This window comes from Ictidomys tridecemlineatus, chromosome 1 (assembly GCF_052094955.1).
Source record: "Ictidomys tridecemlineatus isolate mIctTri1 chromosome 1, mIctTri1.hap1, whole genome shotgun sequence".
Lineage (NCBI taxonomy): Eukaryota > Metazoa > Chordata > Mammalia > Rodentia > Sciuridae > Ictidomys > Ictidomys tridecemlineatus.
Genome location: NC_135477.1, coordinates 70,736,971 through 70,748,733, shown reverse-complemented (window position 1 = coordinate 70,748,733; position 11,763 = coordinate 70,736,971).

Below are 11,763 nucleotides of genomic sequence, written 5' to 3'. Positions count from 1 at the left end.
AGAAACAATAAAAATATATTTAGCTTCTTGAAAAGGAAAAAGAGGAGAGAGAGCCTTATTTAATAGGTAATCTGTGATGCCGGTTATACAGACATTTTTATCTCCCAGAGAATATATCATTTCTTATAGGGTTAAAGGAATAATATATGCAAAACATCTATCATAATAAATACTAGTTGCTACTTTCAGATTGCTTTGCCTAATAAGATGCAAATATTTACGGTGCAAACTGCTAATTTGGGTCACAGTGCAGAAGGAAATAAAGACAAATTAAATGGCTCATAACCTCCTTTCCTGAAATGACTTCTATATGAGCATGTTCTTGTGCCAGAAGGGACTGCATAGCCCTTGGACAAGTGCCTTGGTGTCCAGCTGACCAGGGCTGGGGGTCCTCTACCGAGATGTGGAGGACACTGTTAAATCTCCCAATTTCTCCCACCACAAAGATCGGTGGTATGCTAACCAACCACTTGGCAATGACCTGGAAAATACAACGCACTAAAGGATGTTTAGACTGTAGCACCTGGGCTGCAAATAGCATTTGGGTCAGCAAGGGGGTAGAGAAAATAGCTGTTTTGCAGGCCCTGGTTTCATATTCTCAGGGTGCCCCTCCCCTACCATTTCTGCATATAGGGTGCTCTAAAAAGCATAGATACTCCATGACTCCATACATAAGAAGAGTACCCACGCCAGGAGTTCAAAACTGATACAGTTTTCAATAACTGCTGCTCTGGAGCAGACAAAGATTGGGTCGCATCTTCATTAACCCCAGGCATCCTCTTGCCATTTTTGTGGTCCACTTGTATATATTAAATATATGTTTAAGCAGTATGTATTTTTAAAATCACTTTGTTTCTTTAGTCATTTTATTTTTAAAATAAAATATTACACTATCACCCTAAGTGGAAAAATCAACATTCCTTGCCAAAAATAGAAGGTACCCATAAAAACAAATAGACATCTACTGAAATAAAATATTTGCCTGCATGCCACTAAAAATTGTTTCCCAATACCATTGACGAGGGTTTTATTGTTCTGGAGCAGCTAACATAAGAGGTGGTAACGCCTTCTCTCTGTTTCAGCTCTCCTCTCTACCCCCATATGACCACCAGAGAAAAGACTAGCAAATCTGGGCTACAGATTATCCCTAGGAGACTACACAGTAGATGATGTTAAAGCAAAACAGATTTCAGAGCAGCAAGTGGCTTGTCTCTTGAATCCCATTTAGTGCTGCTGGCACTACCAGGACAGTTTTTCTCTATTAGAAAAGGCCAAGGGACAGCTGATAGGAGACAATGGTTAAGTAAGAGGGAAAAACCACAGTAAATCCTGCAGAGCTGGAGAGAGAGAGTAGAGTGAGAGGTCAGAGAAGAGAGAATAGGGGAGTTGAGGACTGATTGAGTACACAAAGTACTTGGTTGCTCTTGGTAGGGAGAGGTTGATGATTTTCCACCCAAGGCAGCATCAGCCAATTAATAGACTGGCTACCCAGTCCAACTGGGAAAGGGGAGAGAGAAGATGGAGAGCTTGGTTTGGATAGAGTATTTGTGCACCTGCTCAGAGAGACATTTTCCTTTCCCTGAAAACACCTAACATTAGCAACTTGCAAGGGAGAGACACCGGGGATTTAAATCCTAGTTCTGTTACCTCATAAGCTATGCAAGACTGTGCATGATACATAAGCTCTCTCAGCCTCAGTTTTCTCACTTGGCAAACATAGGCAGGCTTTTCAATAATAATGATTTGCATGGGACTTGATTTTAAATTTTATAATTTTATTTTAGTGTTGTAATTTGCAAATTGCTCTCTTAAGACCATATGGATCACCAACACCTTTTATAGTGACAATTTATGCAGGCCCTGCCCATCTTTACCAACAAGAGTGCCTCAGGCTTACCTACACTGCTTTACCTCTTTGCTAGCTAGGAAAATATCCTCTGAGCTTCTCCACAAAGAAAATCATATTTTCTAAATTTTTCAGAAAAGAAATATTTTAGTCTATTTTATGGTGCTACAGAATCCCAAAGACTGAGTAATTTATAAAGAAATTTCATTCATTCATTCTTTTATTATTACCGGGATTGAACTGAAGGGTGCTTAACAACTGAGCTACATCCCCACCTTTTTTATTTTTTGAGACAAGGTTTTGCTAAGTTGCTTAGGGCCTTGCTAAATTGCTGAGGCTAGCCTCCTGAATTGCTGAGATTATAGGTGGGTGTCACCAGCAGAAATTTATTTCTTATACCTCTTAAAGCTGGGAAGTCCAACATGAATGGTCCTCATCTGGTAAGAACCTTCTTACTGTCATAACATGACAGAGGTTATTCCACAGAGAGCAGAAGCCTGCAAACTTGGGTCTCTCCTCTTTTTATTAACCCACTAATATCATCATGGGGGCTGTGCCCTCATGACCTCATCCAAACCTTATTACTTCCCAAGACCTTACTTTCAAATAACATCAAATTTGAAGCTGAGAGTTAAATTTCTAGCATACAAACTTTTGTGGGACACATTCAAACCAAAAGAAGAACAGAAAAGGAATTATTGTTCCCATGATCATCCATTGTTGCCTTCGATTAGAATAACTAAATGCAAGGACAAGGTTTATCAGAGGTCAAGAGAGGCTTGGCTCAGAGAGCTTGGACCACATATGCTTTCTGGAGTTCTCTTAGTGCATCAAAGCAAAACAAAACTCACAAATACTGAAGGAATTTATAAAAACTATAGGATGTCTTGAGTGTTTCCATGTAACATATTGATGATTTTAACTCTGAAAACTTCAATACAGATCACGTTTGGAGCTAGAGCTGTAGTCTCATTTATCATTTGACCCAAGATCCAGTATCTTGGTTTTACTTGAGGCCTTTCATAGATGTAGGGCCTGGGCTATTCACATGCATACCTGATAGCCTCTGACCTATATAGGCAGAAAGTTAGGGAGCAGAAACCTTTGGAACCATGATATTAACACCTCCCTGTACACACACACACACACACACACACACACACACAGAGTTTAAACCGGACTCCTCTACAGCAGCCCTGGGAATTGGTGCCAGCCTTGGTTTGAACCTCCAGGCACTGGCTTCTACCACTTGCCAAGGCAGCTCATTCCACTTCAGAGAGCCTTCCAGTGGTTACAGATTCTCCCCTGTGCTATAACCTTCTGTAGTTTGGCAAGTATTTGATCAACATCCACTGTGCAAAGAAACTACTTATAAACAGAACTGGAATTGCTCCATTAAAAATGGGTGCTCTCAAATCCCCCATTATGCAACTTAGGAGGAGGCATTTTGCCATTGAAAACCTTCCCCACAAACCTGCATTTTGAGAGTTTTTCTTCCAGTAACCAGAATTACTAGGCAGCCAGCCTGACTCACTGATCACAGTAAACTGAGGGAAATTGAGATTTTTTTTTTTTACAGCATCCTCTAGGCTGAGGCAAGATACTCTGAAGACACCTCTCCACATGGCGAGTCAGTCAATTCCTTGAATTTACTTTCTTGTAAACCATGAAAATATGTTGAGAAAGATGGTTTAACTTAGGAATTATAGATAAGATGACATGTGTAACATGCAATGCTTATATAGTGACGCGGACCTGCATGTAGGCTCTGTGAATCTGCTAACTCAGATCTAAGTTTCATAGCTCCCCAGGAAGTAGGTCCTGTTACCATCCTAATTTACAGAAGTGAAACATGTAATGACTTACTCAAGGTCACACGGTGACAAGGTGAATTTCTTTTTTTAATATATTTTTAGTTGTTGATTTTTATTTTTTATTTATTTATATGTGGTGCTGAGGATTGAACCCAGTGCCTCACATATAAGTGCTCTGCACTGAGCCCACAACCTCAGCCTAGAGAAGGTGAATTTCTACAGTCCATGCTGAACACACTTCTTCTATAGTGTTCTGTCATTGGTCCCATGATCAAGATGTGAACCTTCCAGGAATACAAAGCCTGGTTGTTTTGTTGTTCTGTTGGACATTAGGGTTTTCTGCTCATTAAAAGCATACTTTTATCATGCTCTTTTCTTAAATTCCAGATTTCATTGGCTAAGACCATAATATACTGAGAGCTAAGGAAACTCTACTGCATGGAGTAATTGTTTGGTAAGAAATGTTGTTGATTATTTAGATGGTGTGGCCACAACTCCACACTTGGTGGCTTTCAAAATTCAAGAGGAATATAAATCACCTAGTAATATTAAAATTCAAATTGAGTCAGTAAATCAAACAAGGAGAGTGAGAATCTGTACTTCCCTCATGCACCCATGATGTTGAGGTCACCATCTGCAAGGACCCATGAGGTGACAAGGGTCTGCTTTCTGCTCAGGGACATTATTCATCAACTCAGTTTTTTGATATATCACAGATAAAAACAAACTGATTCTACCTCTACCTTGCACATTTTTTTGTCAGTTGAATTATTATTTGAAGCACCTCTTTAGAGTATTAGATGAAAAATGTAAGAAAATCAACAAATTTAATAATTTTGTAACACACATTTTTATCCAGTTTCCCTTTAGCTTAATATTATATTTCTGGGGTCAGATTTTTACTTGGCAGAAATAAATTGGGCTTGGCTACATAAATAAATTTTTTTCTATCAAAAAAAAAAAGAAAACTTAGTTCATTTTCAAACATACTGAGCATTTATTTCCGTGAACAGAAAGAAAACTGGCTAGAAGCCTGCTGCTTCTATCAACCAATCAGAATAATGTGACCATAAAAGTCCATGAATTACCCCGTCAGTGAATCTCTGCCTTTTTTATTTCTGTCGTGGAGACATGTATCATACAGTTCTGTGTCATATGCTCTGCCTTTTATGTCTTACTTTTCCCTCTTCTTAAAAAAAAAGAAAAATTAAGCTCAGTGGGCTCTCTCATTTAAAAATTTGTTGCATGTTAAAAGCTATTAAATAATTCACATGCTGCTTTAAATCTTTTATTACCTAGACCACTAAGACCACCTAACAGGAACCAGGTACCATGCTAAGGATTTTGTAAATATGATTGCATTTCATGCTTATAAAATCCTGTGAATAGCTTCTTATGATGCCCACTATGTAGGTGAAATAGCAAAGGCTCCAGGGTTAAGGATCTTGCACTAGTCATCCAGTATGTGACAGGGCTGGAATTGAATCAAGACAGTTGTTTCTTGCATTTAATAATGTATTTCCTTCAACTTAAACTAATACATACAAGTTATTTGAGCAGTTATAGCTTGCCAAACTTACATCATCTCATTTAATTCTCATACTCCAATTTATAAGGAAAGAACAGCTTTTTTGATTCATATAAACAGTAAGTTTAATCAAGTTTATGTTCCAAGTGAAATACCAAGTTTTGTATGAATAAGGCCTGTGCTCTTTGCGCAATAACATATTTCCTGCCATTTTTTTGTGCATTAGAAAATTTTACTCTTGTTGCAGTCTGAAACCTTTGCATTCAATGAGTCCAGACCAAAACACACAGTATCACAGTATCAGAGACTGGGACACTTTTTAGAAGGAGCCACAATACCTTACCTAACATTTTTTCCACCCTTGTCCCCATCTCATCTTTCCCACCTTCCCCAAAGCTCTCCCTTCTTTGGACATCATGCTCACCTCCTGCTCTTTGCTGCCAAACAAAGAGGTTATTGAATTGATCTGGAAAAAACATCTGTCCTATCTTAACCTTGGCCATTCTCTATGTCCTAGGATCTGTGTCTTCATTTTGCCTTTCTTTCCTTGGAGATTTAGTCTAGTCCTCACTCAAAATAGACTTTACCATCAACTTTTCTTGTAGCAAATACAACTAAAGACCATGAACCTGAACAATAAAGGACAAAGCAATGCCTAATTTCTTCACAACCAACCATCCCTCTCTCAATCCAGTAGTTAATACATTGTAGAGGCACCCCCTCCTCTAGAGAAAAATCTTAATTAAGCTTTTTCAGAGACCCTCACCATAATTGTTCTTAGACTCTCAGTAAAACTTCTGCAAAAGAATTTTATGTGAGGGATATGCTTGCATAAGCAGAGTCCATAAGAAAGATTAACCCAAGGCCTTCGCAGAGACATTTGCATTGGCAGGGAAGCTAGCTGGACAGAAAGAGGGAGGAGAACTCTCCCTTTCCTAGGCACTGATTTTCAGACCATGTCCTTGACCTGAATTGGTTGCCCAGAACAGTAGGAGGAAAAAAAAAAAAAAAACCTGTTATATGAACTTCTGCAGATTGTGAGCCTCTGAGCCCCTCCCCCTACACACTGGGTATAAAGTTCTAAAACTTTCTGAACTCAGGTTCAGAGGGATTGATGGACTGTGGTGAAAGCCCCTCTTCTGAACCTGGCTGCAGACAATAAACCTGCTTCCTACTAATTCCTTGACATCCAGCCTCATCTGCCCCACAACAACATGAATAATAATGATTAAGAGTTTAACTGCACTAGAAAAGTGCTTTGTACATGCATAATCTCACCTTTTCTTACAATCTAATATTAGCCTCATTTTTCAGATTAAGAAACTGAGGTTTGGTGAGTTAAAGTAATGTACACACAGCTAGTAAGTGCTAGAATTGGGTTGGGACACAGGTCTAGAGGCTCGGTCAACTAATCCTACTTCCTCTTTAATGGTCTATTTTCTGCTTAGATTGATTTCCTTGAAGTTGGCATCCTGAAGTCCTGTCCCCAACCTGTCATCCTCTCTGGAAGGACACTCTTCCTCCACTTTGACAGCCCTAACCAAATCCCACTTTTCCTATAAGGTAAAACAGAAGACTTGCAGCGTCCCCTGACTCACTATACCTACTTGAGATCTTTCCAAATGTAGAGCTTCCTTGGCAATTTAAGGAGAGTAATTTTTTGTGGAATTTGTCAAATTAATTCTCTGTTTTTAAATACACACTTCAAATAAATCCAGATTCACTTAGCATTGGACTCTTCCACTCTCACATACCAATGCTTTATAACTACTTGACTTCATCTGACATGCAACACATTTTTCATCAAAATGCAAAGTTGCTCAAGATAAAGACACATTTTCCCCTTTCTTTGAATAGATGCTTTGAGCTTAAGTATGGATCCCTGCACCTTCCCTAAGTATACAACCGTTTTTGAATACCTACTGTGTATAGAGGGCTATGTGAGGCCCCGGGAAACTGCATTAGGCAGGATAAGAATGGTCCCCAGCTACAAGGTCCTTACATCTTCGTAGGGATGACACATTCAAGTAATTACCACAGTCCTCTCTTTCCTCTCAAAACTCTTCTCTTTGGTGTAGCAGACATTGCACTCTGTTCTTCTCCTCCCCTGGCCTGTGCTTCCCTGTTTTTCACTGGAGATGCCCCTGACCTTCTGCTTATTGAAGTGCTCTCCTCAGTCCCCAGATCCCCTTCTTCTTCAAAGGTGCTCTGAAGTGTTCCTCTTCCCAGGTGACTTTCCACTGGGAACCTGGTGCTCTGACTTCTGTGTTTTATATTTCAAATGTGTTCTGTTCAATCTCTGCTCACTTTCCACTCATCACCTCAAAGTTCTTACTGTGTCTAAAACTGAACTCCTTCATGGCCATCCGGTCCAAAAGAGCAGGAAATCAGCAGCAGTGAGCAAAATACTAAGTAAATAACTAAAATTAAATTTCCAGAGGAAACAAGTCCACTGCAGACTTTGGGGTGATCTGGTCACTTTCAGAACCCACAGCCTTTGACACTAAATTTTGTCTCTTCTGTGTCTGTCCGTCTCAGCGTGGAAGCTCCTTGACGGGGTACTGTGTCCTCATTGCACATGGCCAGGACCTACCCACAGCCATGTCAGATGCCTTATACACATAGGAGGAGTGGTAGGGGGTCACAGACATTTTGCAGTGGCCTTTGAAAGGTTGCTTTGAAAATGGTCACTTTGAAATGACCTTTACAGTGGCTCTGTGGGTCCATCAGGCATTGGACTGCAGAGTCAGGACCAACTAGGCAATCATCAAATTAAATGACCAAGTTCTGTGTACCTTTTCTGGGTGAATTGAGTTTTAATTTTGTCCTAATTTGTTATAGAAGTATCCAAGCAGTTTATATTGTCGTTTCCCCCCCTCTCAGGATGTATAGACATGTCAAGAAAAACATCATCATCATCACAATTAAAGTATGTGGGTGGGTAGGTGGGAGGGGGGGAGACTAGCCTCAGTATGAAAGTCTTGTTTTCTTTTTCCCCATACTTCAGTAGGGTTTGAGGCCTACACCTACCAGAGTCTAATCTTATGCCATAATGAGTGTCCTACATTTTAAGGGCTTCTGACAGGTATTTGGCCAGACTCTCATCCCTCCTGAATGCTGGCATCTTTTCCTTGTGAACATCTCTCTTTAAAGTCAGCAAGAATCTGGTATGTGATGAATCACAAGGCCTTACTTCCTAGGAGGCAAGGCTGGCCAAGCTCTCTGCTGCAGGGCTTGGAAACTCACTGCTCCCCCTCTTTTTTAAAAAATGTGTTTTCTCTAAGCTCTCACCTCCCTCCCTGGGTCACTGCCTTCTGCACACTCACACACATAGTGTAACCTATTACAACTGGCTAAGGAATCCATCATTTGAATTATGCTTCTCTCTCTCTCTCTCTCTCTCTCTCTCTCTCTCTCTCTCCTCCCTCCCTCCCTCCCTCCCTAATTTTCCAGTGTTCTTGACAGTGGACAATGTTTTCCAATATAAAAGAAAATGAAAATGACAACCTTTTTCCTTATCAATGTCCATTTTATGCTGATTTTTTATTTTTTGTTTTTCATTTATCTCTGCCTTTGGTTACCATCTTTTTCCAGAAGGAACAGAAGGACAACTTGCTCTTGTGAATGTAGAGCAGGACAGAAAACATTGCATGTGCACCTCAGCTCCAGGAGATTATTAGGGGCCTGGATCCTCTTAGAACTAACCTTTTGTCTGAAGGAGGCACATTTACCCATATTTCCTATATTGAAAAGCTCGCTTACATTGAGGGTCATTCGTTACTTTATGGATGGCAATGAATGCATTCTAGATTTAAGCAGTGGCATGGTCAAATGAAAATTGACTTTGCATTTTAAACACACCAAGGAAGAAGAAGAGGAATTTTTTAGGATAGCCTGAAAACCATCTATGGACACAAGGTTTTCCATCTTCAGACCTGTTATATCATTCCCAGAGTTATATCATTTCTGTATCCTCCAGTTAGAAAGTAATGAGCTGCCCAACCAGTGAAACTCCACATCATGTACAACCGCAAGAATGGGATCCTAGTTAGAATAAGTTGTACTCCTTGTGTGTATAAGGAGTATACACTCTGCTGTCATGTATATCTAAAAAGACCAATAACTTTTTAAAATATTCTTTTAGTTGTAGATGGGCATGATAACTTCATTTTATTTATTAATTTTTATGTGGTGCTGAGGATCAAACCCAGGGCTTCACATGTGCCAGGCAAGTGCTCTGCCACTGAGTCACAACCCCAGCCCCCCAAAAAAAGACAAATAATTTTTAAAAAGTAATGAACTGGGCATGGTGGTGCATTTCTGTAATGATAGCTACATAGTAGTCTGAAAAGGATTACAAATTCAAGGTCAGCCTGGGCAGTATGGAAAGACTATCAAAAAATAAAAATAAAAATTGGGACTGGGGATGTAGCCCATTGTAGAGCATTTGCCTAGCAAGCATGAGGCCCTGGTTTTTATCCTCAACACTGGAGAAAGGAAGGAAGAAAGGAAGGGAGGGAGGGAGGGAGGAAGGGAGGATATAAAAGAAGGGTAGAATGGAAGAAATAAAAGGCTAGAACAACTTCATAATTATTGCCCGTCTGCCTTGGCCTAGAAGTGAAACTCAAAACCAATTCATTTCTGGGCTTCAATTCCAAAAATGTTTATTGCATTTTGAGGATAGTGTTATTTTTGCAGTGAGAAGAGGAAATGAATACTAGGATACAGAAATGAACAGGATTTGGGTCCTATCCATTAGAACACAAGGCAGATGAGTATAATCTACAGGCTAACAACATGGGCTCTGAAATAAAATCTAGCTCTATCCATGTTAGTTATGAGGGTTTTTTTTGTTGTTGTTGTTGTTTGGTTTTTGTGGGTTTGAGGGGGGCTACCGAGTATTGAACTCAGGGACACTTAGCCACTGAGCCACATCCCCAGCCCCATTTTGTATTTTATTTAGAGACACGATTTCACTGAGTTGCTTAGTGCCTAGCGAGTGCTGAGGCTGGCTTTGAACTAAAGATCCTCCTGCCTCAGCCTCCCACACGGCTAGGGTTACAGGAATGTACCACTAGGCCTGGTAGTTATGAGAGTTTGGATCAAATGTCCCTCAACTCATGATGGGGGTCATATCCTGGTAAACCCATCATAAGTTGAAAATATCATAAATCAAAAGTTTGTTTAATACACCTAACCTACCAAACATCCTTGCTTAGTCTAGCCTACCTTCAACAGGCTCAGAGCACTTACATTAGCCTACAGTTAAGCAAAGTCATCTATAACAAAGCCAATTTTATGATTAGGTGTTGAAATCTCATGTAAGTCATTGAGAACGGTGCTGAAAAGGAAAAACTGACTGGCTGCATGGGTATGCTTTCACACCACTGTCAAGTCAAAAACCTGAAGTTAAACCAATGTAAGTCAGGAATCATCTGTACTTCGCTTTTCTGAGTTTTTAGTTTCCTGATCTCTAAAATGAATGATGACAGAATAAATTTTATATGCTTATTATGAGAGTTAAAGGAGGTACTTCATAGAAAACATGCTACATAGTGCCAAATATACAACAAGTTTCTTGATTAAAAACTAATTCCTAGTGATAACACAGAAGAGGTAAAAATCTAAGCAAAAATCTAAGCAAAAAGAAGGAGAGGTTGTGTCTAGCTTCAGGTAGCAAAGAGATTTTGGAGACAATACCACTAGATGTGGAATAATTTAGCATGAATTAGTAGGACAGGGTACTCAAAGTTTTAATAATTTCCCCTCTCAAACACACTAGCTGGACACACTAGCCTGCGTCTGGCCCCTGATAGCAGGTTGAGCAGGAGCTCTGGTGCAAAATGACTGAGCCTGCCAGCGTCTACCCCCAGTCTCAGCATGGGCCTGCCTGAGTGACACTTCTTCCTTCTTGAGGTTGTGTTTCAATGGAACATAATCTTTTCTCTCTTTTAGCAATTTCTTATAGGTAAGAGCAAGTATGTTAGAAGCATGAGCCAATTTTCAGGTTCTAACAAATGTATTTGCAGTTATGTTTTCTCACTCTTCATCTGAAATGAAGAGTGAAGAAATTAGCTTTTTTTTTTTTTTTTAACAATTCAGTCCACAAAAGCATGAATTCATTAGATGCCAAAGGAGCAGAGAACAAGTTTCTCCAGTGGGATCCTTAGGAGTATTACTTTTCTGATTGTCCAAAGTAGGGGGACATAGGCAAAAATTCCCCTAACTAGAATTAAGCATCTCAAATACAAAGCAACTCCCATACAAACTGGTTTTGGTTTTAGCCTCTAAGAAGTTCAAATAATCTTTAATGAATGAAAGAATTATTCAATTCCTTGTCTCAACCCAAACACTGGACATTTACATTTTTTTCTTTAATACAAACATTTTCAAGAGAAATTCTATTCAACATTTCACTTCTACCACAGCTTTTTAATGAGGAATAGAATTGTTTAATTGAGGAATATAATTAATTTAAAATTGCAATCTGTCTCAAACTTAGAATATGCTTTTTAAAATGTAATAGCACAGATTGCTATTCATTATGTTCAGGATCCATTACAGATATGTTAGTC